At 41.0% G+C, this 26,984-nt stretch overlaps 1 protein-coding gene across 2 annotated transcripts in view; it reads right to left on the bottom strand.

Moving 5' to 3' along the window:
• LOC137255945 (inhibin beta A chain-like) overlaps positions 1-26,984 on the bottom strand; it is an 80,414-nt gene that overhangs the window by 35,666 nt on the left and 17,764 nt on the right. The window contains exon 1 of one of the 2 annotated variants that reach the window (XM_067793552.1): positions 21,789-21,996. The exons of the other annotated variant lie outside the window; for it this stretch is intronic. The gene's annotated coding sequence lies outside the window, so the exon portion shown is untranslated. Of the gene's footprint in view, positions 1-21,788; positions 21,997-26,984 lie in introns of those variants that run through there. 2 annotated transcript variants of the gene reach the window in all.

Genomic DNA, 26,984 nt, shown 5'->3' with positions numbered 1-26,984 from the left:
CAATGATTGTTAATGTACACGTCCCTGAGTGGTTTTCTCATTCCTTTTATGACGGAGAAAATGAGACAATGGTTGCTAGTGTACATGTCCCTGAGTGCTATTGGCATGGCTCTTTGTGGGGAGGAAATGACACAATGATTATTAATGTCCACGTCCCTGAGTGGTTTTTTGCCATTGCTCTTATCACGGAGGAAACTAGGCAATGTTTGTTAATGTGTACGTCCCTGAGTGGTTTTGTCATTGCTCTTATTGCTGAGGAAATGAGACAATGATTGTTAGTGTGCACGTCCCTGGGTGGTTTTGTCATTGCTCTTATTGCGGAGAAAACGAGACAATGATTGTTAATGTTCACGTCCCTGAGTGGTTTTGACGTTGGTCTTATCACGGAGGAAATAAGACAACCTTTGTTAATGTCCACGTCCTTGAGTGCTTTTGTCATTGCTCTTATCACGGAGAAAAGGTGACAACCATTGTTAGTGTGCACGTCCCTGAGTGCTATTGGCATGGCTCTTTGTGGGGAGGAAATGACACAATGATTATTAATGTCCACGTCCCTGAGTGGTTTTTTGCCATTGCTCTTATCACGGAGAAAATGAGAAAACGATTGTTAACGTTCACGTCTCTGAGTGCTTTTGTCATTGCTCTTATCACGGAGAAAATGACACAATGCTTGTTATTGTGCACTTCTCTGAGTGGTTTTGTCATTTCTCTTATCACGGAGAAAATCAGACAATGCTTCTTAGTGTGCACGTCCCTGAGTGTCTTTGTGATTGTTCCTATAACGGAGGAAATGAGACAATGATTGTTAATGTCCACGTCGATTAATAGTTTTCTCATTGCTCTTATCACGGAGAAAAGGAGACAACGATTGTTAATGTCCACGTCCTTGAGTGATTTTGTCATTGCTCTTATCACGGAGGAAATGAGACAACGATTGCTAGTGTGCACTTCCCTGTGTGATTTTTGCATTGCTCTTTTTACAGAGGAAATGAGACAATGATTATTAATGTCCACGTACCTGAGTGGTTTTGACGTTGTTCTTATCACGGAGGAAATGACACAACGATTGTTAGTGTGCAGGTCCCTGAGTGGTTTTGTCATTGCTCTTATCACGCAGGAAACTAGGCAATGATTGTTAATGTGTTCGTCCCTGAGTGGTTTTCACAATGTTCTTATCACGAAGGAAATGAGACAATGATTGTTAATGTGCATTTCAATTAATGGTTTTCTCATTGCTCTTATCACGGAGAAAATGAGACAAAGACTGTTAGTGTGCACGTCCCTGAGTGATTTTGTCATTGCTCTTATCACGGAGAAAATGAGACAATGCTTGTTAGTGTGCACGTCCCTGAGTGGTTTTGTCATTGCTCTTATCACAGAGGAAATAATACAATGATTATTAATGTGCAAATCCCTCAGAGGTTTTGGTATTGCTTTTATCACGGAGAAAATGAGACAATGCTTCTTAGTGTGCACGTCCCTGAGTGTCTTTGTGATTGTTCCTATCACGGAGGAAATGAGACAATGATTGTTAATGTCCACGTCGAATAATACTTTTCTCATTGCTCTTATCAGGGAGAAAATGAGACAATGGTTGGTAGTGTCCACATCCCTGAGTGGTTTTGTCATTGCTCTTATCAGGGAGAAAATGAGACAATGCTTATTAGTGTACACGTCCCTGAGTGGTTTTGTCATTGCTCTTATCACGGACGAAATGAGACAATGATTATTACTGTGCACGTTGATTAATGGTTTTCTCATTGCTCTTATCGCGGAGAAAAGGAGACAACGATTGTTAATGTGCACGTCCCTGAGTGGTTTTGTCATTGCTCTTATCACGGAGGAAACGAGACAATGATTGTTAAAGTGTACTTCCCTTAGTGGTTTACTCATTAGAATGAAGATTTTTATGGATATCAACTTCTTTATGAAGTGTTCTCTCATAAAGAAGTTGATATCCATAAAAATCTTCATTCTTATGTATTTTCACTTCTAAATGACATTCAAAGACCTGGTTTACTCATTGTTCTTATGACGAAGGAAATGAGACAATGAGTGTTAGTGTGCACGCCCCTGAGTGGTTTTGACATTGCTCTTTTCACGGAGAAAATGAGACAGCGATTGTTACTGTGCACGTCCCTGAGTGCTTTTGTCATTCCTCTTATCACTGAAGAAATAATGCAACGACTATTAATGTGCACGTCCTTCAGTGGTTTTGGCATTGCTCTTATCACGGAGAAAATCACACAATGACTGTTAGTGTGCACGTCCCTGCGTGATATTGGGGTGGCTCTTTGTTGGGAGGAAATGACACAATGATTATTAATGTCCACGTCCCTTAGTGGTTTTTGACATTGCTCTTATCACGTAGAAATTGAGAAAACGATTGTTAATGTTCACGTCTCTGAGTGCTTTTGTCATTGCTCTTATCACGGAGAAAATGACACAATGCTTGTTAGTTTGCACGTCCCTGAGTGTCTTTGTCATTGTTCCTATCACGGAGGAAATGAGACAGTGATTGTTAATGTCCACGTCGATTAATGGTTTTCTCATTGCTCTTATCACGGAGTAGAGGAGACAACGATTGTTAGTGTGCACTTCCCTGTGTGATTTTGGCATGGCTCTTTTTGCAGAGGAAATGAGACAACGATTGTTAATGTCCACGTCCCTGAGTGCTTTTCTCATTTCTCTTATCACGGAGAAAATGAGACAACGATTGTTAGTGTACATGTCCCTGAGTGGTTTTGTCATTGCTCTTATCACGGAGGAAACTACGCAGTGATTGTTAATGTGTACGTCCCTGAGTGGTTTTGACATTGCTCTTATCATGGAGGAAATGAGACAATGATTGTCAATGTGCACGTCCCTGAGTGGTTTTCACAATGCTCTTATCACGAAGGAAATGAGACAATGATTGTTAATGTGCATGTCCCTTAATGGTTTTCTCATTGCTCTTATCACGGAGAAAATGAGACAAAGATTGTTAGTGTGCACGTCCCTGAGTGATTTTGTCATTGCTCTTATCACGGAGGAAATGACACAATAATTATTAGTGTCTACGTCCCTGAGTGGTTTTGATATTACCCTTATCACGGACAAAATAAGACAACCATTCTTAGTGTACACATTCCTCAGTGCTTTTGTCATTGCTCTTATCACGGAGAAAAGGTGACAACGATTGTTAGTGTGCACTTCCCAGTGTGATTTTGGCTTTGCTCTTTTTCCGGAGGAAATGAGACAATGATTATTAATGTCCACGTCCCTAAATGGTTTTGACATTACTCTTATCACGGAGAAAATGAGAAAACGATTGTTAATGTGCACATCCCTGAGTGTTTTTGTCATTGCTCTTATCACGGACAAAATAAGACAACCATTGTTAGTGTACACATCCCTCAGTGCTTTTGTCATTGCTCTTATCACGGAGAAAAGGTGACAACGATTGTTAGTGTGCACTTCCCAGTGTGATTTTGGCTTTGCTCTTTTTCCGGAGGAAATGAGACAATGATTATTAATGTCCACGTCCCTGAGTGGTTTTGACATTGCTCTTTTCACAGAGAAAATGAGACAACGATTATTACTTTGCACGTCCCTGAGTGCTTTTGTCATTCCTCTTATCACGAAAGAAATAATGCAATGACTATTAATGTGCACATCTTTCAGTGGTTTTGGCATTGCTTTTATCAGGGAGAAAATGACACAATGATTGTTAGTGTGCACGTCCCTGAGTGCTATTGGCATGGCTCTTTGTGGGGAGGAAATGACACAATGATTATTAATGTCCACGTCCCAGAGTGGTTTTTTGACATTGCTCTTATCACGTAGAAAATGAGAAAACGATTGTTAATGTTCACGTCTCTGAGTGCTTTTGTCATTGCTCTTATCACGGAGAAAATGACACAATGCTTGTTATTGTGCACTTCCCTGAGTGGTTTTGTCATTTCTCTTATCACGGAGAAAATGAGACAATGACTATTAATGTGCAAATCCCTCAGAGGTTTTGGTATTGCTTTTATCACGGAGAAAATGAGACAATGCTTGTTAGTGTGCACGTCCCTGAGTGTCTTTGTGATTGTTCCTATCACGGAGGAAATGAGACAATGATTGTTAATGTCCACGTCGAGTAATGCTTTTCTCATTGCTCTTATCACGGAGAAAATGAGACAATGGTTGGTAGTGTCCACATCCCTGAGTGGTTTTGTCATTGCTCTTATCAGGGAGAAAATGAGAAAACGATTGTTAATGTTCACGTCCCTGAGTGGTTTTGACATTGCTCTTTTCACGGAGAAAATAAGTCAACGATTGTTAATTTGCACGTCCGTGAGTGGTTTTGTCATTCCTCTTATTACGGAAGAAATAATGCAATGACTATTACTGTGCACGTCCTTCAGTGGTTTTGACATTGCTTTTATCAGGGAGAAAATAACACAATGATTGTCAATGTGCACGTCCCTGAGTGGTTCTCACAATGCTCTTATCACAAAGGAAATGAGACAATGATTCTTAATGTGCATGCCAATTATTGGTTTTCTCATTGCTGTTATCACTGAGAAAATGAGAGAAAGATTGTTAATGTCCACGTCGAATAATACTTTTCTCATTGCTCTTATCACGGAGAAAAGGAGGCAACGATTGTTAATGTCCACGTCCCTGAGTCATTTTGTCATTGCTCTTATCACGGAGGAAATGAGACAACGATTGTTAATGTGCACGTCCCTGAGTCCTTTTGTCATTAATCTCATCACGGAGAAAATGAGAGAATGGTTGGTACTGTCCACGTCCCTGAGTAGTTTTGACATTACTCTTATCACAGAGGAAATAATACAATGATTATTAATGTGCAAATCCCTCAGAGGTTTTGGCATTGCTTTTATCACGGACAAAATGAGACAATGCTTCTTAGTGTGCACGTCCCTGAGTGTCTTTGTGATTGTTCCTATCATGGAGGAAATGAGACAATGATTGTTAATGTCCACGTCGAACAATACTTTTCTCATTGCTCTTATCACGGAGAAAAGGAGACAACGATTGTTAATGTCCACGTCCCTGAGTGATTTTGTCATTGCTCTTATCACGGAGAAAATGAGAAAACGATTGTTAATGTTCACGTCCCTGAGTGGTTTTGACATTGCTCTTTTCACGGTGAAAATGAGACAACGATTGTTACTTTGCACGTCCGTGAGTGGTTTTGTGATTCCTCTTATCACTGAAGAAATAATGCAATGACTATTAAGGTGCACGTCCTTCAGTGATTTTGACATTGCTTTTATCAGGGAGAAAATGACACAATGATTGTCAATGTGCACGTCCCTGAGTGCTATTGGCATGGCTCTTTGTGGGGAGGAAATGACACAATGATTGTTAATGTCCACGTCCCTGAGTGGTTTTTGACATTGCTCTTATCACGGAGAAAATGAAAAAACGATTCTTAATGTTCACGTCTCTGAGTGCTTCTGTCATTGCTCTTATCACGAAGAAAATGAGACAATGCCTGTTATTGTGCACTTCCCTGAGTGGTTTTCTCATTTCTCTTATCACGGAGAAAATGAGACAATGCTTCTTAGTGTGCACGTCCCTGAGTGTCTTTGTGATTGTTCCTATAACGGAGGAAATGAGACAATGATTGTTAATGTCCACGTCGATTAATAGTTTTCTCATTGCTCTTATCACGGAGAAAAGGAGACAACGATTGTTAATGTCCACGTCCTTGAGTGATTTTGTCATTGCACTTATCACGGAGGAAATGAGACAACGATTGTTAGTGTGCACTTCCCTGTGTGATTTTGGCATTGCTCTTTTTACAGAGGAAATGAGACAACGATTATTAATGTCCACGTCCCTGAGTGGTTTTGACGTTGTTCTCATCACGGAAGAAATGAAACAACCTTTGTTAATGTTCACGTCCCTGAGTGCTTTTCTCATTGCTCTTATCACGGAGAAAATGAGACAACGATTGTTAGTGTGCAGGTCCCTGAGTGATTTACTCATTGCTTTTATGACGGAGAAAATGAGACAATGGTTGCTAGTGTACATGTCCCTGAGTGGTTTTGTCATTTCTCTTATCACAGAGGAAACTAGGCAATGATTGTTAATGTGTACGTCCCTGAGTTCTTTTGTCATTGCTCTTATCACGGAGAAAAGGAGACAATGGTTGTTAGTGTGCACGTCCCTGAGTGGTTTTGTCATTGCTCTTATCACAGAGGAAATGAGACAATGATTGTTAGTGTTCACGTCCCTGAGTGTTTTTCTCATTGCTCGTGTCACGGAGAAAATGAGAAAACCATTGTTAATGTTCACGTCCCTGAGTGCTTTTGTCATTGCTCTTATCACTGAGAAAATGAGACAATGCCTGTTATTGTGCACTTTGCTGAGTGGTTTTGTCATTTCTCTTATCACGGAGAAAATGAGAGAATCCTTCTTTGTGTACATGTCCCTGAGTTTTTTTGTCATTGCTCTTATCACTGAGGAAACTAGGCAATGATTGTTAATGTGTACATCCCTGAGTGGTTTGGACATTGCTGTTATCACGAAGGAAATGAGACAATGATTGTTAATGTGCATGTCCCTTAATGGTTTCTTATTGCTCTTATCACGGAGAAAATGAGACAAAGATTGTTAGTGTGCACGTCCCTGAGTGATTTTGTCATTGCTCTTATCACGGAGAAAATGAGACAATGCTTCTTAGTGTGCACGTCCCTGAGTGGTTTTGTCATTGCTCTTATCACGGACGAAATGAGACAATGATTATTACTGTCCACGTCGATTAATGGTTTTCGGATTGCTCTTATCACGGAGAAAATGAGACAACGATTCTTACTGTGCACGTCCCTGAGTGCTTTTGTCATTCCTCTTATCACGGAAGAAATATTGAAATGACTATTAATGTGGACGTCCTTCAGTGGTTCTGGCATTGTTTTTATCAGTTAGAAACTGACACAATGATTGTTAGTGTGCACGTCCCTGAGTGATATTGGCATGGCTCTTTGTGGGGAGGAAATGACACAATGATTGTTAATGTCCACGTTCCTGACTGGTTTTTGACATTGCTCTTATCACGGAGAAAATGAGAAAACGATCGTTAATGTTCACGTCTCTGAGTGCTTTTGTCATTGCTCTTATCACGGAGAAAATGAGACAATGCCTGTTATTGTGCACTTCCCAGAGTGGTTTTGTCATTTCTCTTATCACGGAGAAAATGAGACAATGCTTGTTAGTGTGCACGTCCCTGAGTGGTTTTGACATTACTCTTATCACGGAGGAAATGAGACAACGATTGTTAGTGTGCAGGTGCCTGAGTGAATTTCTCCTTGCTTTTATGACGGAGAAAATGAGACAATGGTTGCTAGTGTACATGTCCCTGAGTGGTTTTGTCATTGCTCTTATCACGGAGGAAACTAGGCAATGATTGTTAATGTGTACGTCCCTGAGTGGTTTTGACATTGCTCTTATCATGGAGGAAATGAGACAATGATTGTTAGTGTGCACGTCCCTGAGTGATTTTGTCATTGCTCTTATCACGGAGGAAATGAGACAATGATTATTACTGTGCACGTCGATTAATGGTTTTCGGATTACTCTTATCACGGAGAAAATGAGACAAAGATTGTTAGTGTGCACGTCCCTGAGTGATTTTGTCATTGCTCTTATCACGGAGAAAATGAGACAATGCTTGTTAGTGTGCACGTCCCTGAGTGGTTTTGTCATTGCTCTTATCACGGACGAAATGAGACAATGATTATTACTGTCCACGTCGATTAATGGTTTTCGGATTGCTCTTATCACGGAGAAAATGAGACAACGATTCTTACTGTGCACGTCCCTGTCTGATTTTGTCATTGCTCTTATCACGGAGAAAATGAGACAATCCTTGTTAATGTGCACGTCCCTGAGTGGTTTTCTCATTGCTCTTATCACGGAGGAAATGAGACAATGATTATTACTGTGAACGTTGATAAATGGTTTTCTCATTGCTCTTATCACGGAGAACATGAGACAACGATTGTTAATGTGCACGTCTCTGAGTGGTTTTGTCATTGCTCTTATCATGGAGGAAATGAGACAATGATTGTTAAAGTGTACGTCCCTGACTGGTTTAGTCATTGTTCTTATCACGAAGGAAATGAGACAATGATTGTTAGTGTGCACGTCCCTGAGTCCTTTTGACATTGCTCTTTTCAAAGAAAAAAGGAGACACCGAATGTTACTGTGCTCGTCCCTGAGTGGTTTCCTCATTCCTCTTATCACGGAAGAAATAATTCAATGACTATTAATGTGTACGTCCTTGAGTGGTTTTGGCATTGCTTTTATCAGGGAGAAAATGACACAATGATTGTTAGTGTGCACGTCCCTGAGTGGTTTTTGACATTGCTCTTATCACGGAGAAAATGAGAAAACGATTGTTGATGTTCACGTCTCTGAGTGCTTCTGTCATTGCTCTTATCACGGAGAAAATGAGACAATGAATGTTAGTGTGCACTTCCCTGAGTGGTTTTCTCATTTCTCTTATCACGGAGAAAATGAGGCAATGATTGTTTATGTCCACGTCGATTAATGGTTTTCTCATTGCTCTTATCACGAAGAAAAGGAGACAACGATTGCTAGTGTGCACTTCCCTGTGTGACTTTGGCATTGCTCCTTTTGCAGAGGAAATGAGACAAGGATTATTAATGTCCACGTCCCTGAATGGTTTTGACGTTGCTCTTATCACGGAGGAAATGAGACAACCTATGTTAATGTGCACGTCCCTGAGTGATTTTCTCATTGCTTTCATGACGGAGAAAATGAGACAATGGCTGCTAGTGTACATGTTCCTAAGTGGTTTTTTCATTGCTCTTATCACTGAGGAAACTAGGCAATGATTGTTGATGGGTACGTCCCTGAGTGGTTTTGACATTGCCCTCATCACGAAGGAAATGAGAGAGTGATTGTTAATGTGCATGTCCCTTAATGGTTTTCTCACTGCTCTTAACACGGAGAAAATGAGACAACGATTGTTAATGTGCACGTCCCTGAGTGGTTTTGTCATTGCTCTTATCACGGAAGAAATAATACAATCATTATTAATGTGCACCCCCTCAGTGCTTTTGGGATTGCGTTTATCAGGGAGAAAATGAGACAATGATTGTTAGTGTGCACATCCCTGAGTGCATTGCACTTTTTGCGGATTAAATGAAACAATGATTATTATTGTCGACGTACCTGAGTGGTTTTGACATTACTTTTATCACTGAGAATATGAGACAACCATTGTTACTGTCCACGTCCCTGAGTGATTTTGTCATTCCTCTTATCACGGAGAAAATGAGACAACGATTGTTAATGTGCACTTCCCTGTGTTATTTTGGCATGGCTCTTTTAGCGGAGGAAATGAGACAATGGTTGGTAGTGTGCACGTCCCTGAGTGGTTTTGTCATTGCTCTTATCACGGAGAAAATGAGAGAACGATTGTTAATGTGCACTTCCATGTGTGATTTTGGCATGGCTCTTTTTCCAGAGGAAATGAGACAATGGCTATTAATGTCCACGTCCCTGAGTGGTTTTGACATTACTCTTGTCACTGAGAAAATGGGACAACGATTGTTAATGTGCACGTCCCTGAGTGCTTTTCTCATTGCTCTTATCACGGAGGAAATGAGACAACTATTGTTAGTGTGCACGTCCCTGAGTGATTTTCTCTTTTCTTTTATCATGGAGAAAATGAGACAATGGTTGCTAGTGTCCACGTCCCTGAGTGGTTTTGTCATTGCTCCTATCACGGAGGAAACGAGACAATGATTACTAATGTGTTCGAGAATCAGTGGTTTTGGCATTGGTCTTATCACTAAGAAAATGAGACAACGATTGTTAATGTTCACGTCCCTGCGTGATTTTGACATTGCTCTTATTGCTCAAAGAACGAGACAGTGATTGTTAGTGTGCACGTCCCTCAATAGGTTTGTCATTGCTCTCATCACCGAGGAAATGAGCAAACGATTGTTTATGTGCACGTCCCTGAGTGGTTTTCTTATTGCTCTTATCACGGAGGAAATAATACAATGATTATTAATGTGCACCTCCCTCAGTGGTTTTGGCATTTCTTTTATCACGGCGAAAATGAGACAATGATTGTTAGTGTGCACATCCCTGAGTAATATTTGCATTGCTCTATTTCCGGAGGAAATGACACAATGATTATTAATGTGAACGTCCTTGAGTGGTTGTGACATTACTCTTATCACGGAGAAAATGAGAAAACGATTGTTTATGTTCACGTCTCTGCGTGCTTATGTCATTGCTCTTATCACGAAGGAAATGAGACAACGATTGTTAGTGTGCACGTCCCAGAGTGATTTTGTCATTGCTCTTATCACGGAGAAAATGAGACAACGATTCTTAGTGTGCACTTCCCAGTGTGATTTTGGCAATGCTGTTTTGCGGAGGAAATGACACAATGATTATTTATGTCCACGTCCCTGAGTGTTTTTCTCATTGCTCTTTTCACGGAGAAAATGAGACAACGATTCTAACAGTGCACGTCCCTGAGTGGTTTTGTCATTGCTCTTATCACTGAAGAAATAATACAATGATTATTAATGTGCACCTCCCTCAGTGGTTTTGGCATTGCTTTTGTCACGGAGAAAATGAGACAACGATTGTTAGTGTGCACGTCCCTGAGTGGTTTTGTCATTTTTCTTGTCACGGAGGAAATGAGACAATGATTCTTAATGTGCACGTCCCTGAATCCTTTATCATTGCTCTTATCACAGAGAAAATGAGACACCGATTGTTAGTGTGCACTTCCCTGTATGATTTTAGCATGGCTCTTTTTCCAGAGGAAATGAGACAATGATTATTAATGTGTACGTCCCTGAGTGGTTTTGACATTACTCTTATCACGGAGAAAATAAGAGAACGATTGTTAATATGCACGTCCCTGAGTGCTTTTGTCATTGCTCTTTTCACGGAGAAAATCAGACAACGATTCTTACTCTGCACGTCCCTGAGTGGTTTTGTCATTGCTCTTATCACGGAGGAAATAATACAATGATTATTAATGTGCACCTCCCTCAGTGGTTTTGGCATTGCTTTTATCACGGAGAAAATGAGACAACGGTTGTTAGTGTGCACGTCCCTGAGTGGTTTTCTCATTTCTCTTATCACGGAGGAAATGAGACAATGATTCTTAGTGTGCATGTCCCTGAATCCTTTATCATTGCTCTTATCACAGAGAAAATGAGACAACGATTGTTAGTGTGCACTTCCCTGTATGATTTTGGCATGGCTCTTTTTCCAGAGGAAATGAGACAAAGATTATTAATGTGTACGTCCCTGAGTGGTTTTGACATTGCTCTTATCACGGAGAAAATGAGAGAATGATTGTTAATATGCACGTCCCTGAGCGCTTTTCTCATTGCTCTTATCACGGAAGAAATAATACAATTATCATTAATGTGGACCTCCCTCAGTGGTTTTGGCATTGCTTTTATCACGGCGAAAATGAGACAGAGGTTGTTAGTGTGCACATTCCTGAGTAATATTTGCATTGCTGTATTTCTGGAGGAAATGACACAATGATTATTAATGTGAACGTCCCTGAATGGTTTTGACATTACTCTCATCACGGAGAAAATGAGAAAACGATTCTTAATGTTCACGTCTCTGAGTGCTTATGTCATTGCTCTTATCACGGAGAAAATGAGTCAACGATTGTTAGTGTACACGTCCCAGTGTGATTTTGGCATTGCTCTTTTTGCGGAGGAAATGAGAGAAAGATTATATATGTCCACGTCCCTGAGTGCTTTTGTCATTGCTCTTTTCACTGAGAAAATGAGACAAAGATTGTTAGTGTGCACGTCCCTGAGTGGTTTTGTCATTGCTCTTATCAAGGAGGAAATGAGACAATGATTCTTAATGTGCACGTCCCTGAATCCTTTATCATTGCTCTTATCACAGAGAAAATGAGACAACGATTGTTAGTGTGCACTTCCCTGTATGATTTTGGCATGGCTCTTTTTCCAGAGGAAATGAGACAATGATTATTAATGTGTACGTCTCTGAGTGGTTTTGACATTACTCTTATCACTGAGAAAATGAGACAACGATTGTTAATGTGCACGTCCCTGAGTGCTTTTCTCATTGCTCTTATCACGGAGAAAATGAGACAACGATTGTTGGTGTGCACGTCCCTGAGTGGTTTTCTCATTGCTCTTCTTGCTTAGAAAACGAGACAGTGATTGTTAATGTGTACGTCCCTGAGTGATTTTGGTATTACTCTTATTGCGCAGGTAATGAGACCGTGATTGGTCTTGTGCAAGTCAATGAGTACTTTTTTCATTGCTCTTATCACGGAGGAAATGAGACAATGATTGTTAGTGTGCACGCCCCTGAGTGGTTTTGGCACTGCTCTTATTGAGGAGAAAACGAGACAGTGATTATTAGTGCGCATGTCCCTGAGTGGCTCTGGCATTGCAGTTTTTGCGGAGGAAATGAGACAATGATTCTTAATGTGCACATCAATGAGCGGTTTTCGCATTGGACTTATTGTGCAGGTATTGAGACTGTGATTGTTAGTGTGCACGTCCCTGAGTGGTTTTGGAATTGCTCTTATCACGGAGGAAAGGAGACAACGATTGTTAGTGTGCATTCTTTGAGTGGTTTTGACATTGCTCTTATCACGGAGAAAATGAGACAACGATTGTTAGTATGAACGTCCATGAGTTATTTTGTCATTCCTCTTATCACGGAGAAAACGAGACACTGATTATTCATGTGCACTTCCCTGAGTTATAAGAGAAATGTCAAAACCACTCAGGGACGTGCACACTAACAATCATTGTCTCATTTTATCCGAAACAAGAGCAGTGACAAAACCACTCAGGGACGTGTGGTAAGAATCGTTGTCTCATTTCCTCCTCAATAAGAGCAAAGCCGAAACCACTCACGGTTGTGCACATTAAGAATCATTGTCTCATTTACTCCTTGACAAGAGCAATGCCAAAACCACTGAGGCACGTGCACTCTAACTATCGTTCTCTCGTTTTTTCCGCAATAAGAGCAATGTCAAAACCACTCGGGGACGTGCACATTAACGATCTTTGCGTGATAAGAGCAATGACAAAGCCATGAAGGGACGTGAACAATAACAACAGTTTTCTCGTTTTGTCCGCAATAAGACTAATGACAAAACCATTCAGGGACGTGCACATTAACAATCGTTGTCTCGTTTTCTCCGTGATAAGAGCAATGTCAAAACCACTCAGGGACGTGCACACTAAGAATCGTTGTCTCCTTTTCTCCGTGATAAGAGCAAGCCAAAACCACTGAGGCATGTGCACATTGAGGCATTGTCTCATTTCGTCTGCGATAAGAGCAATGCCAAAACCACTCAGGGACGTGCACACTAACAATCGTTGTCTCATGTTCTCCGTGATAAGAGCAATGTCAAAAACCACTCAGGGACGTGCACACTAATAATCATTGTCTCATTTCTTAAGCAACAAAAGCAATGGCAAAACTACTAAGGGACGTGCACACTAAGAATCGTTGTCTCATTTTTTCCGTAATAAGAGCAATGACAAAACAACTCAGGGACGTGCACATTAAGAATCGTTATCTCAATTCCTCCGCAACAAGTGCAATGCAAAAACCACTCAGGGACGTGTGGTAAGAGTCATTGCTCTTATTGCGTAGAAAACGAGAGAACGATTGTTAGTGTGCACGTTCCTCAGTGGTTATAGCATTGCTCTTATCAAGGAGTAAATGAGACAATGATTCTAAATGTGCACAACCGTGAGTGGTTTTGTCATTGCTCATATCACGGAGAAAATGAGACTACGATTGTTAATGTGCACTTCCCTGAGTGGCTTTGACATTGCTCTTATTGCGGAGGAAATGAGACAACGATTCTTACCACACGTCCCTGGGTGCTTTTGTCATTGCTCTTCTTTCGGAGAAAATGAGAGAACGATTGTTAGTGTGCACGTCCCTGAGTGGTTTTGACATTGCTCTTATCATTGCTTATCACGGAGAAAATGAGACAATGATTGTTAGAGCCCACGTCCCTGAGTGGTTTTGGCATTCCGCTTATTGCGCAGGGAATGAGACTGTGATTGTTAGTGTGCACGTCCCTGAGTGGTTTTGGCATTGCTCTTATCACAGAGGAAAAGAGACAACGACTGTTAGTGTGCACGTCCCAGAGTGCTTTTACCATTCCTCTTATCACGGAGAAAATGAGACAACGATTGTTAGTGTGCACGTCCCTGAGTGGTTTTGTCATTGCTCTTATCACTGAGAAAACGAGAGAATGATTGTTAACGTGTACGTCTTTGAGTGGTTTTCACATTGCTCTTATTGCAGAAGAAATGAAACAATGATTCTTAATGTGCACGTCCTTGAGTGGTTTTGAGATTGCTCTCATCACGGAGAAAACGAGACAATGATTCTTGGTGTACACGTCCCTCAGTGCTTTTGACATTGGTCTTATCGCGGAGAAAACGAGACCACGATTGTTAATGTGCACGTCCCTGAGTGGTTTTGTCATTGCTCTTATTGCGGAAAAAATGAGACAACGATTCTTAGTGTGTAGGTCCTTGAGTGGTTTTGTCATTGCTCTTGTTACTTAGGAAATGAGACAATCATTCTTAGTGTGCACGTCCCTGAGTGGTTTTGGCATTGTTCTTATCACGGAGAAAAGGAGACAATGATTGTTAGTGTGCACGTAACTGAGTGGTTTTGGCATTGCTCTTAACGCAGACGATATGCGACAATGATTATTAATGTGCACATCAATCAGTTTTTTTGGCATTGCTCTTATTGCGAAGGATATAAGACAATGATTGTTAGTGTGCACGTCCCTGATTGGTACTGTCATCGCTCCTATCACGGAGAAAATGAGACAATGATTGTTAGTGTGCACGTCCCTGAGTGGTTTTGACATTGGTCTTCTTACGGAGAAAACGAGACAGTGATTGTTAATGTGCACGGCCCTGAACCGTTTTCTCATTAGTCTTTTTGCCTAGAAACCGAGACATCGGTTGTTAGTGTTCACGTCCCTGAATGGTTTTGTCATTGCTCTTATTGCGGTGTAAACGAGACAGTGACTCTAATGTGCACGTCCCTGAGTGGTTTTGGTTTTGCTCTTATCACGGAGAAAATGACACAACTTTTGTTTTTCTGCACGTCCCAGAGTGGTTTTGGCATTGCTCTTATCACTTAGGAAATGAGACAATGATTGTTAATGTGTACGTCCGTCAGTGGTTTTGGCACTGCTTTTAACAGGGAGAAATGAGAAAATGAGTCAACGCTTGTTGATGTGCACGTCCCTAAGTGGTTTTGGCATTGCTCCTATCACGGAGGAAATGAGACAATGATTGTTGATGTGTACGTCCCTGGGTGGTTTTGACATTGCTCTTATCACGGTGAAATGAGAAAATGAGACAACGATTGTTAGTGTTCACGTCCCTGAGTGCTTTTGTCATTGCTCTTATTGCGGAGGAAATGAGACAATGATTGTTAGTGTGCACGTCCCTGGGTGGTTTTGTCATTGCTCTTATTGCGGAGAAAACGAGACAGTGATTGTTGATGTGCACGTCCCTGAGTGATTTTGTCATTGCTCTTATTGCGGAGAAAACGAGACAGTGATTGTTAATGTGCACGGCCCTGAGTGGTTTTGACATTGCTCTTTTCACGGAGAAAATGAGACATCGGTTGTTAGTGTTCACGTCCCTGAATGGTTTTGTCATTACTCTTATTGCGGTGTAAACGAGACAGTGACTCTTAATGTGCACGTCCCTGAGTGGTTTTGTTATTGCTCTTATCACGGAGAAAATGAGACAACTTTTGTTTTTCTCCACGTCCCTGAGTGGTTTTGGCATTGCTCTTATCACTTAGGAAATGAGACAATGATTGTTAATGTGTACGTCCCTAAGTGGTCTTGGCATTGCTCTTATTACGGAGAAAAGGAGACAACGATTCTTAGTGTGCACTTCCCTGAGTGGTTTTGACATTGCAATTATCACGCAGAAAACGAGACAGTGATTGTTAATGTGCACGTACCTGAATGGTTTTGTCATTAGTCTTATTGCGGACAAAATGAGACAACGGTTGTTAGTGTTCACGTCCCTGAATGCTTTTGTCATTGCTCTTATCACGGAGAAAGTGAGACTACGATTGTTAATGTGCACGTCCCTGAGTGGTTTTGACATTGCTCTTATTACGGAGAAATGAGAAAATGAGACAACGATTGTTAGTGTGCACGTCCCTAAGTGGTTTTGTCATTGCTCTTATCAGGGAGAAAAGGAGACAACTAATGCTAGTGTACACGACCCTGAGTTGTTTTGGCATTGCTCTTGTTGCTTAGGAAATGAGACAATCATTGTTAGTGTACACGTCCCTGAGTGGTCTTGGCATTACTCTTATCACGGAGGAAATGAGGCAATGATTATTAATGTGCACGTCCCTGAGTGGTTTTGTTATTGCTCTTATCATGGAGAAAATGAGACTATGATTGTTAATGTGCACGTCCCTGAGTGGTTTTGGCATTGCTCTTGTGGCTTAGGAAATGAGACAATCATTGTTAGTGTGCACGTCCCTGGGTGGTTTTGTGTTGTTCTTATCACGGATTGAAGGAGACAACGAATGTTAGTGTGCACGTCGCTGTGTGGTTTTGGCAATGCTCTTATCGCAGACGAAATGAGACAATGATTGTTAATGTGCACATATCTCAGTGGCTTTGGTATTACTCTTATTGCGAAGGAAATAAGACAATGATTGTTAGTGTGCACGTCCCTGAATGATTTTGGCTTGCTCTTATCACGGAGAAAAGGAGACAACGATTCTTAGTGTGCACTTCCCTGAGTGGTTTTGACATTGCAATTATCACGCAGAAAACGAGACAGTGATTGTTAATGTGCACGTACCTGAATGGTTTTGTCATTAGTCTTATTGCGGACAAAATGAGACAACGATTGTGAATGTGTACGTGCCTGAGTGGTTTTGGCATTGCTCTTATCACCGAGAAAATGAGTCAACGCTTGTTGATGTGCACGTCCCTAAGTGGTTTTGGCATTGCTCCTATCACGGAGGAAATGAGACAATGATTGTTAATGTGTACGTCCCTGGGTGGTTTTGACATTGCTCTTATCACGGTGAAATGAGAAAATGAGACAACGATTGTTAGTGTTCACGTCCCTGAGTGCTTTTGTCATTGCTCTTATTGCGGAGGAAATGAGACAATGATTGTTAGTGTGCATGTCCCTGGGTGGTTTTGTCATTGCTCTTATTGCGGAGAAAACGATACAGTGATTGTTGATGTGCACGTCCCTGAGTGATTTTGTCATTGCTCTTATTGCGGAGAAAACGAGACAGTGATTGTTAATGTGCACGGCCCTGAGTGGTTTTGACATTGCTGTTTTCACGGAGAAAATGAGACAACGATTGTTAGTGTTCACGTCCCTGAATGGTTTTGTCATTACTCTTATTGCGGAGAAAACGAGACAGTGATTGTTAATGTGCACGTGCCTGAGTGGTTTTGTCATTGTTGCGGTAACGGAGATAATGTGATCTGTTGTTAACATGCATATTTACAGCTGGTATTTCACTGTCTGTGTTTTGGATTTGTATGAGTATGCTAGGGAATGTTGAATGAGTGTGCGAGTGTGGCTTTACGTCTGTTTTAGCAATATTGCAGCAATACCACGGAAGGGACACCACAAATGGGCATCACACATTATCCTACCTCTTACAAAAATGTCGTCGTCTTACTGGCTAAACGCACTTCTGTTATTGACTTACACACCAGGTATATTGCAATGTACCCCGCTGCCAATAGCAACTCACTTCGTTGTAGCTACTTTGTTTTATCTCAAATAACATTAAAAGACACATGATGCACGGAAACGATGTTTTGCTTGTTTTATCTTTTGGGTTTTTTTGTTGTTTTTGTTTTGTTTTGTTTTTCTTGTGAGTGGAAATCAGTGGAAGGGGGATAGCTCTAAATCTGTGTTTCTTGCGTCGTCCGCAAAATCTAGCGATGGCTACGAAAACATTTGATTCTCTTTCCAATAGACAAAAACGTTCTTATGTAGTCCCTGAGAAAAATATTAAGCGGGCCAATTACATCGCGGCGACTTTACTAAGACAATTCTTGCAGGAAAAAACAGCAAGATACAATATTCGAATCGTCTGATTCACACAGACTGGATGAAGTGTACGATCCGACACCCATGCTTCAAACAGTTAAAAATTAACATTGGGGTGTTCGGTAAGATAAGTACGTTGTTCACTAGTCCCTCTTGGAGCATGGATTGAGGTACCCTCGATGTTACTTTATGATCTCCTCTCCCTTAGGGCTCAAGGAACATAAACAAACATTGAGGGCACCTCATCCCATGCTCCCCTCGTGACCAGTGAACAACATTATTATACCCACTTGGGGAATCGAACACGGGTCTTCCACGTGACAAGAGAACGCTTTAACCTGAAGGCTATCCCATCGCCCCGGGCAATGCAGAAATGGCATAACACGTTGGAACAAGCCTACATTACAGGTTAACTGAAGGGCCTCTCACATACGTAGTGGAGTACAATATCTATTATATCCCAACCTTTCTGTCCTGCTTTCTAGAACACCGGCTCACCCACATCTCGGTTAGCCAAGTAGGATGAATAAACACAGGGGCATGCAGCCTCAATTATCCAGAAGATTCCTTCCTTGAAAAAGACATCGAATGTAAATACACAGGATAAGCGAGGAATGACGCATGTTATTTGTATACACTTTACAGAATTACAACTGGAGAAAAGACGCCCCAGAGAATGCATAGTAAGTACATTTAGGATTTAGTTTTACCCTTAATAAGAAATTAAAGTTATTAAACACTCTGATGTACATGTTTACGGTTGCATGAAATATACATAAATCCTAACACATCTGTTCGTGATAACAAGGAGATACTCTTCTGGTTTAACAGGCACCTGTCCCTGAGAAGAAGTTGTAAACGGTTAAGGCACCTGTTAATTCTGTCAAGGAATAGTCACGCAAAACATACATGCTTCCTATCGGTGAAAACTCTCGGACTGTTGTTGATAATAAGATTACAAAAGTGCCGCACTTACCCAAAATGTTGACGGTTATAAGAATAGTATGTTCAGTTACAATATCGAGCACATTTATGGGTATGAGTTGATTGTTACGTATCAAGCATTTAAAAGAAATGATGACTGAGCATAACTAAACTCTTCATAGGTTATCGGTCGTGGCGAGGGAGTTATCGCTGGCTGATCGAGATAATGCTCTATATACACATCGGTCTGTGAGAGATGATAACGAGTTATTTACAGACTTCAACGAGATATCTACGTCTATTAATATGAAGCTAATATGAAGTGTGAAAAATGCAGTGATATCGTGACCTCATTGAGAGAGCCTGCAAAAACTTCTATAATCTACTCACGAGCTTGATCTACGTGTAGGTTGTATACATGTAATATCAGCTATACCTTCGTACATGTAATATCGGCTATACCTTCGTACATGTAATATCAGTTATACCTTCGTACATGTAATATCGGCTTGCTACACTTACTTGAAGGCAGTCCCTACATAAACGGTGTCCTCAGCTACATTTGCGTGCACTAAATAACGGCTACACTTCAATGAACGAACAATCAGAGACACCCTCGTCTACGTAACTTCCGGTATGTCTGCGTATGCGTTATCAGGGTTTGCGTAAATCCACTGCACCTACCCATAGGTAACACTGGATACGCATGTACTTACATAAAACACATCCGTGGTATTAGCGCCACCTACGTTACATCAACAACGCCTATGCTATAAATCAACTGCACCCACAACAATACCAACCTCACCCACGCTATATCAATTATACTCACCCGATATCACCTACAGCTACGATATATCAACAACGCCCACATTATATCAACTACATCTGTGCTATACCAAGTACACCCTCACTACACCAAGTACACCCTCACTATATCAACTACACCCTCACTATATCAACAACGCCCACGCTATATCAACTACCCTCACTATATTAGCTACATCCTCCCTATATCAACAACACCCTCACTATATCAACAACACCTTCAATATATCAACTACACCTACTCTATATCAACAACACCCACACTATATCAACTACACCCTCACTATATTAACAATACCCTCACTATATCAAGAACACCCACACTATAGCAACTACACCCACACTATATCAACTACACCTACTCTATATCAACAACGCCCTCACTATATCAACTACCCTCACTATATCAACTACATCCTCCCTATATCAACTACACCCACACAGATCCAACTTCACCTACGCAATATCAACTACATCTATACTGTATCAACAACACCCGCACAATGTCAACAACACCCGCACAATATCAACAACACCCGCACAATATCAACAACACCCGCACAATGTCAACAACACCCGCACAATATCAACTTCACCCGCACAATATCAACAACACCCGCACAATATCAACTTCACCCGCACAATATCAACTTCACCCGCACTATATCAAGTACACCCACACTGATCCAACTACACCAACGCTATATTAACTACACCCACGCTATATCAACGACACCCACGCTATATCAATTAAAACCAACAGGTTGTTCAGCGTAACCAAAGTTACTCTATATATGCATGACCCGAGAGGTCAAATGGCACAAATAGCAGGTCGAGTTAACTTCATTAAATAGGGGAGCAGAGAATGTTGTTATTGTTGCGTTCGTGCGAAACATACAAACATTGACAGAACATGTCCCAGAAAACAACTCTTCTGAAAAAATCATTTCATGTTTTAATTGAATCGTTTTTACAGTCATATGCTATCTCGTTTGGTATATACTAACTTTACAAAGTAAAGTCAGTTACTTCAAAATCCGATTCACTGCTGCTGGTCGCTGCCCAAAAGCCCGAATAGGCGCCATAAAACCATCTGTAGCGAATTGTTTAAAGAAAGTTAGGACACTGCTGACGATTTCCCAAAACGGATATGTCAAACAGCGACCTTGTCTCGGCTGTTCGGACATGTTGACAATCAGCTGACAAAGGCGCAGCCCCTCACGATAATAGCCACAACCAGTTGTGACACGGTCACGCAATGTATTAGTATTGACTTGATCAGGCGGAACAACCTGTAACCTACATGTATAATAAAGTACGAGGTTCCTAAATTGCATGTGGAGCTGCACGAACAGAGGCAGGATTCCAACAGGAATAAGGCACAGAGATGGCGTCGTGATCAAACTATTCATATGAGTTGAACTTCATGAAGGTACTGCCTAATATACTTAGTTTAATCATGTCACTGTGTCATATCGTTACTGTCGCAAAATGAAGAGACTTGTTGGAAAGGTTATTTTGAATGTGTTTCAACTCAGAGAATATTTGAGGATAATAATAAATATTTAAACTCATAACGTTTGGTGCTTTCGTCAACAAGTAAGTAACGAGTGGCTTCACAAATGACAAATTCACTTCGATAGCCCTTCTAAAATTTCTTAGTCTGATTAAGCATGACGTACTGATTAAAGCAAAACATATTATAAGTATGAAATTGAATTAGTTGAAAACACCTTTAAGTATAAACTAAGATACAGAAACAGTTAACAGGCCTGGGGCAGTTATGCATGGAATTGTTTCCTCCTGAAGGTAAATATTAATTTGAAGATCATTGATTCATGTCGTTTCCCCTCACTCTCCGTGCACACGAACATACGTTTGAATGGCTGAATACAATTTGCGTATGTGGAAGAAACTTACATTGCAGGTTGGAAGTTGCGCCGTGCATTAGATACATCTTGTTAGTCCTCAACTCGACCAAGGAAACAGAACCCTTGTAGACTCTGGCTTGTGTTGCTAGCTGTAGATATACATGGCAGATACCACAGTATCAGCACCGACTCCATATAGAAATACGGTTATTCACAAAGTGCCATGCACCGGCACATGTTACCCAACGAGTTAACTTGTGTTCTAACATCTCATCAGTTCTAGAATAGTCCGACCGCGGCGAGATGCCCTTCTTATGCAGCACAAATGTTAAACGGTTTATGTTTGATGCTGAATGAATGGAGGTGTGAGAGAATGTAACATGTTTTGGAGAAGTGACACAATCCGATTCTTGTGAGTTATTTTTTAACGGCAAATACTTCAGCTGGATCTGAAGGCATAGGCATATATATTCACTGTATTCCATCGTCTCCGACTTCAGTCAAGGCCATTTACATTAACAACGTTCAACTTAAACTACACTAACAGCCATGCACTCAAAACGCTTTGGCCATTTCGCACTTACACTGCTCTTACGGTCATGCACTTTAAAGCTTTCCCCATTTGGCACTTAAACTTGCAGTGACGGTCGTGTACTTTAACGCATTAGCGGTCGTGTACTTTAACGCATTAGCGGTCGTGTACTTTAACGCATTAACGGTCGTGTACTTTAACGCATTAACGGTCGTGTACTTTAACGCAGTAACGGTCGTGTACTTTAACGCAGTAACGGTCGTGTACTTTAACGCAGTAACGGTCGTGTACTTTCACGCATTAACGGTCATGTACTTTAATGCAACAAATGTCAAATACATCCATGTTTACGTGATTCGACACTCAGGGTATGTTTACAGCTATGAACCATGACGTTTCCTTAGGTACGATGCTTCTTGTTATGTACCTCGGCGTTCCTTAAGTACAAACACATACTAAGTTTAACATTATGTACCTCGACGTTTCTTCCAGTTCAAACACAGACTATGTTTAACTCGGTGTCTCTCTCATTTCAAACACAGACTATGCTTACGCCATGTACCTGTACGTTTCTTCCAGTTCAAAACACGGACTATTTAACGTCGTGTACCCCGAGCTGTTTCCCTCGGACATATCATCCTGTGACTGTACTGTGACTCGCTTTCCTCGGACAATGTCTGACTTCCACGGGATGCTAGGTGAAATGATGACTGTGTCTAACTGTGCACCAGTGGTAGGACATTCATTGACATGTGTTGGAACGTGTTCTAAAGTGCTTTTAGAAAAGGAAAACATAAACATAAAGTATTGGGAGTGCGTACAGGAATTTGAAAAAATGAAATTTCGTATACTATTTCTCCATTCAAAGCATACACCTTCTAGCATGAGATGTTTAGCTTCTCAAACTCTTAGCAAAAAGCAAATATGTAAACTATGTGCATAAAACAAATGGAGGTAAGGTACGACTCGTGCTCAGGCACAGAATACCATTGTAATTTGACACTTTAAAAATGTCTTAAGTTTATTTTCTTTGACAGGGTTGTTTAATCTAATACATCCTGTAGGTTTGCATTATCCACTATGCATTCAGGCAGTCAGACATGGTCTGCATAATATATCAGTTTCGCCATCTTATGCTCGCATACCACATGGACAAGACACAGCTACATACGTGCCCACCTTGTCGATACGAAATTAGCACACATACTCACCTTACCCTAACGACACTAGCACACATACTCACCTTACCCTAACGACAAAAGCACACACACTTACCTTACCATAAGGACACTAGCACACATACTCACCTTACCCTAACGACAAAAGCACACATATTCACCTTACCCTAACGACAAAAGCACACATATTCACCTTACCCTGACGACAAAAGCGCACACACTTACCTTACCATAACGACAATAGCACACACACACTCTTAGCGCACGCACGTACACACACACACACTCACTCATCTTGTCATTAAGGCAATAGCGCACATACAAATTCACCTTGCCATTACGACATTAGTACTCAATACATTCATTTTGTTATAACGTCATTATTAAACACAAACCCACCTTCTCATATCGACATAAGCTCACCCACTCACCTTGCCATAACAACATTAGCACACACACACACTCTCACCTTGCCATAACGCCATTAACACGCACGCACACGCACACGCACACACTCACCTTGCCATAACGCCATTAGCGCACACGCATACTCACCTTACCATAATGCTATTAGCACACACGCACACGCACACACACACACACTGCCATAGCGGCATTACCCCCCTCACACACACACACACACTAACACTAACACTAACGCATTGCCACAGCGGCATACACACTCAGTCACCTTGTCATAACGATATAAGCTCATACCTTCAGTTTGCCAAAACGACATAAGAACACACACTCACCTCGTCATTAAAACAGTAGCTCAAGCAGGCACCTTGTCATTAAGACATAAGCTTTCATCCTGTCATGAAGAGAGCTACACCCTCGTCCTAACCCATGGCTATACCAGAGCTTAAATGAGCAAGAATCTAGGCAGGACATGTAATTATAGTTCCAATCTGTATGGTCCTCCCCGAAGGACCTGACGTGATGAAGAGGTATGAGCAGAGACGGAACACACAGGTCTGAATGTTGAAAGCTTCAAGACGATAGTATCAGCATTTCTTGTCTTGGAGAGCATTACGCCTTTCTAATCAATGCCAGGAATTCATGTTTTGGCAAAGCGACATTTTCCGTGTTTCTTATTACAAGTATAATGCCCTTTATCTGGAGCCAAATGCAGTCATGGTGGAACGAGAACGGCCAGTGGCCCAAGATGTCGGTTACAGTGGGGATGTAAGTTACATTAGCAGGGTAGTGATAGGTGGGTTTGATAAATTATTACTGGCGAAATTGTTTTGGTTGTGAAAAACACTTTCGCGACTTCCAGATAACATTTTACATGTCTACAGAGCAGAGCTTTCTAAAACGTTTAAAGATAGTTTGCATCCTGGTTGAACACATATGCAGGCCTTAGACGTTTAAATCAAATCTCTTTAAAGGCAAAAGGAAGTGTGTCTCGAACCTAACTCTGCTAAAAGCTCAAAGAAGGCAAAACAGGACAAACCATAGCTGGATGATGTGTGTAAGAAGTTGTTACATTGGAACATAAAGTTCAGATTCACAAGTTATTGTTTAAGAAATCTATTATTAAAATAATCTGTGGGAACAATTCTGCAAGCTTGAACCCCAAATGAAGACCCCATCTGTTATCCACAACAAGCACATTCCACTCATAATCCACCACATCCAGGTTCTAATCATAATCCACCACACCTATGACCCACTACAGCCAGACTCCAACTATAATCCACCCATGATTCACAACACCACATCCCACCAGCGATCCAACCATAATCCACCATAAGTCAATTCAGTGGAAAAAAAACTGAGATATCATTCATTAACTGCTTATCACTTACAGCTTACCTATTCTCTGAGTGTTGTGTACCAAGCCTTTTCTGCATATGTAATACAATGAGGATTCCGAGAACATTGTTCAGCTTGAGGGTTTTACTCCGTCATGACATTCAGGCACTGAAAACATTCTCATTGAGTCTTGTACAAACCTGAAGAACCATCATCTGGGCAAGATTTTTGCGGATAGTTTCACATCGCTGTCTCCTCCAAGCACCCCATCATCCTGGCATGTAGACATCAGCTCGGACACTTGGAATCGAGGTTTCAGTTGGTATTACATGTTGTTGAACACACAACATTTCAAGGGTTCTGTAAATAGGAAATCCCCCTTTAAATGTATTGTGACTGATGCTTCAATTTCTCCTTGATTATTTGGTAGTTCGTTGTGAAATGTCCAGGCAATATCTGTCATAAAGCGATTCCTTCTGTCATGAAATAGTGGTTATAGCCTTTGGAGCTCAGCATCATCTTTTAGAAATACGTCAGTTGGGTTACTCAAAGGAGCATTGCGCATTTCTACTACAATGTTCATGGGATCCTTGCTTTCCAGAATATGTACGTCGCCATGGTTGATATACTTAGGGGATAACTGTACTGTGTTTGACGACCTGAAGGAAGTGATACAAAGTTATATTTCCGGCTGTATAACCCCCGGTATACGTCTCCAGTTCGTCACACACACTGTGCAGCTATCCCTATTCTAATTCAACTCGTTTTACGCTGTTTTTCGTGAAAGAAATTCATTATTTAAATCAGGTCAGAGTTCCTCTAGGACAAAGGTTAATCATACCACTCCTTGCACTTACACAATCGTCAGACAGATTAGTTCATTCCAACATGTTTGTCATGTGCACACTGACTAAATCTGACAGTGATTAATAAACCATAGTGTTACAGTTAAAATGAACGGAATTAACACAAAACCGCCCTCTCGTTTTCAGAAATACGCGGGCAGCTGCAAATGATAATGTCCCTCTGATTCCTTATCGAAAGATCATTAACAGTTTTGTTGTCAAATGACGTCACAGCGGGTTACCTCACACTCCATATGATCTAACAGTAATAGGTTAACAGCCCGTTGCGCGTAAGTTGTTTGATCTTACAACTACATTGATGATTGTTCTGTCTTTTTTAACGCAAATTCCATCCATTTTTGCGAGATCGATGAGTTAATTGATCTATGACTTCTACACATGACAATGTCTGGAAAAACTGCGTTACCCCAACAGTGTTAGGATACATTCAAAGGTTTTGGTGAGTCGGTTTTCAAAATGCGACCTTATTTGCTGATTATACGGTCGAAAACTTACAGCATTGACCAGTCAGAAGCCGTGTTACATACTAAGCTGACTAGAATCATTGGTATAACATTTGATCCACGAGAACGGCAATGACTAGTGTTATACTGCCTGTTTTCAGAAATAACCTAGACACAAATGGGCTACAGTGTTGTGCAACTTTCTTTTGCGAGTCCAAGTCAATACATTTGTACACAGAGTTACCCTGCATGTAAGGGCTGTGAAGTTCACAGGTGTTTCAACAGTTTGTAAGGTCAGTTTGCTGTTCAGTGACAGGATCTATCATGCCTATGGCCAAAAGTATGTTTCTGATTTGTTCCATTTAATATGTACTAGGCACATAAAGAAACTGCATGCAAAAATTAAAAATCTAAATTCATCAAACCCGCGTTGACACCTAAGGATTTAAACTGACATGCATGCAC

The sequence above is a fragment of the Haliotis asinina genome, chromosome 11 (genome assembly GCF_037392515.1).
Source record: "Haliotis asinina isolate JCU_RB_2024 chromosome 11, JCU_Hal_asi_v2, whole genome shotgun sequence".
NCBI lineage: Eukaryota > Metazoa > Mollusca > Gastropoda > Lepetellida > Haliotidae > Haliotis > Haliotis asinina.
This window is presented reverse-complemented; position numbering and strand designations above follow the sequence as displayed.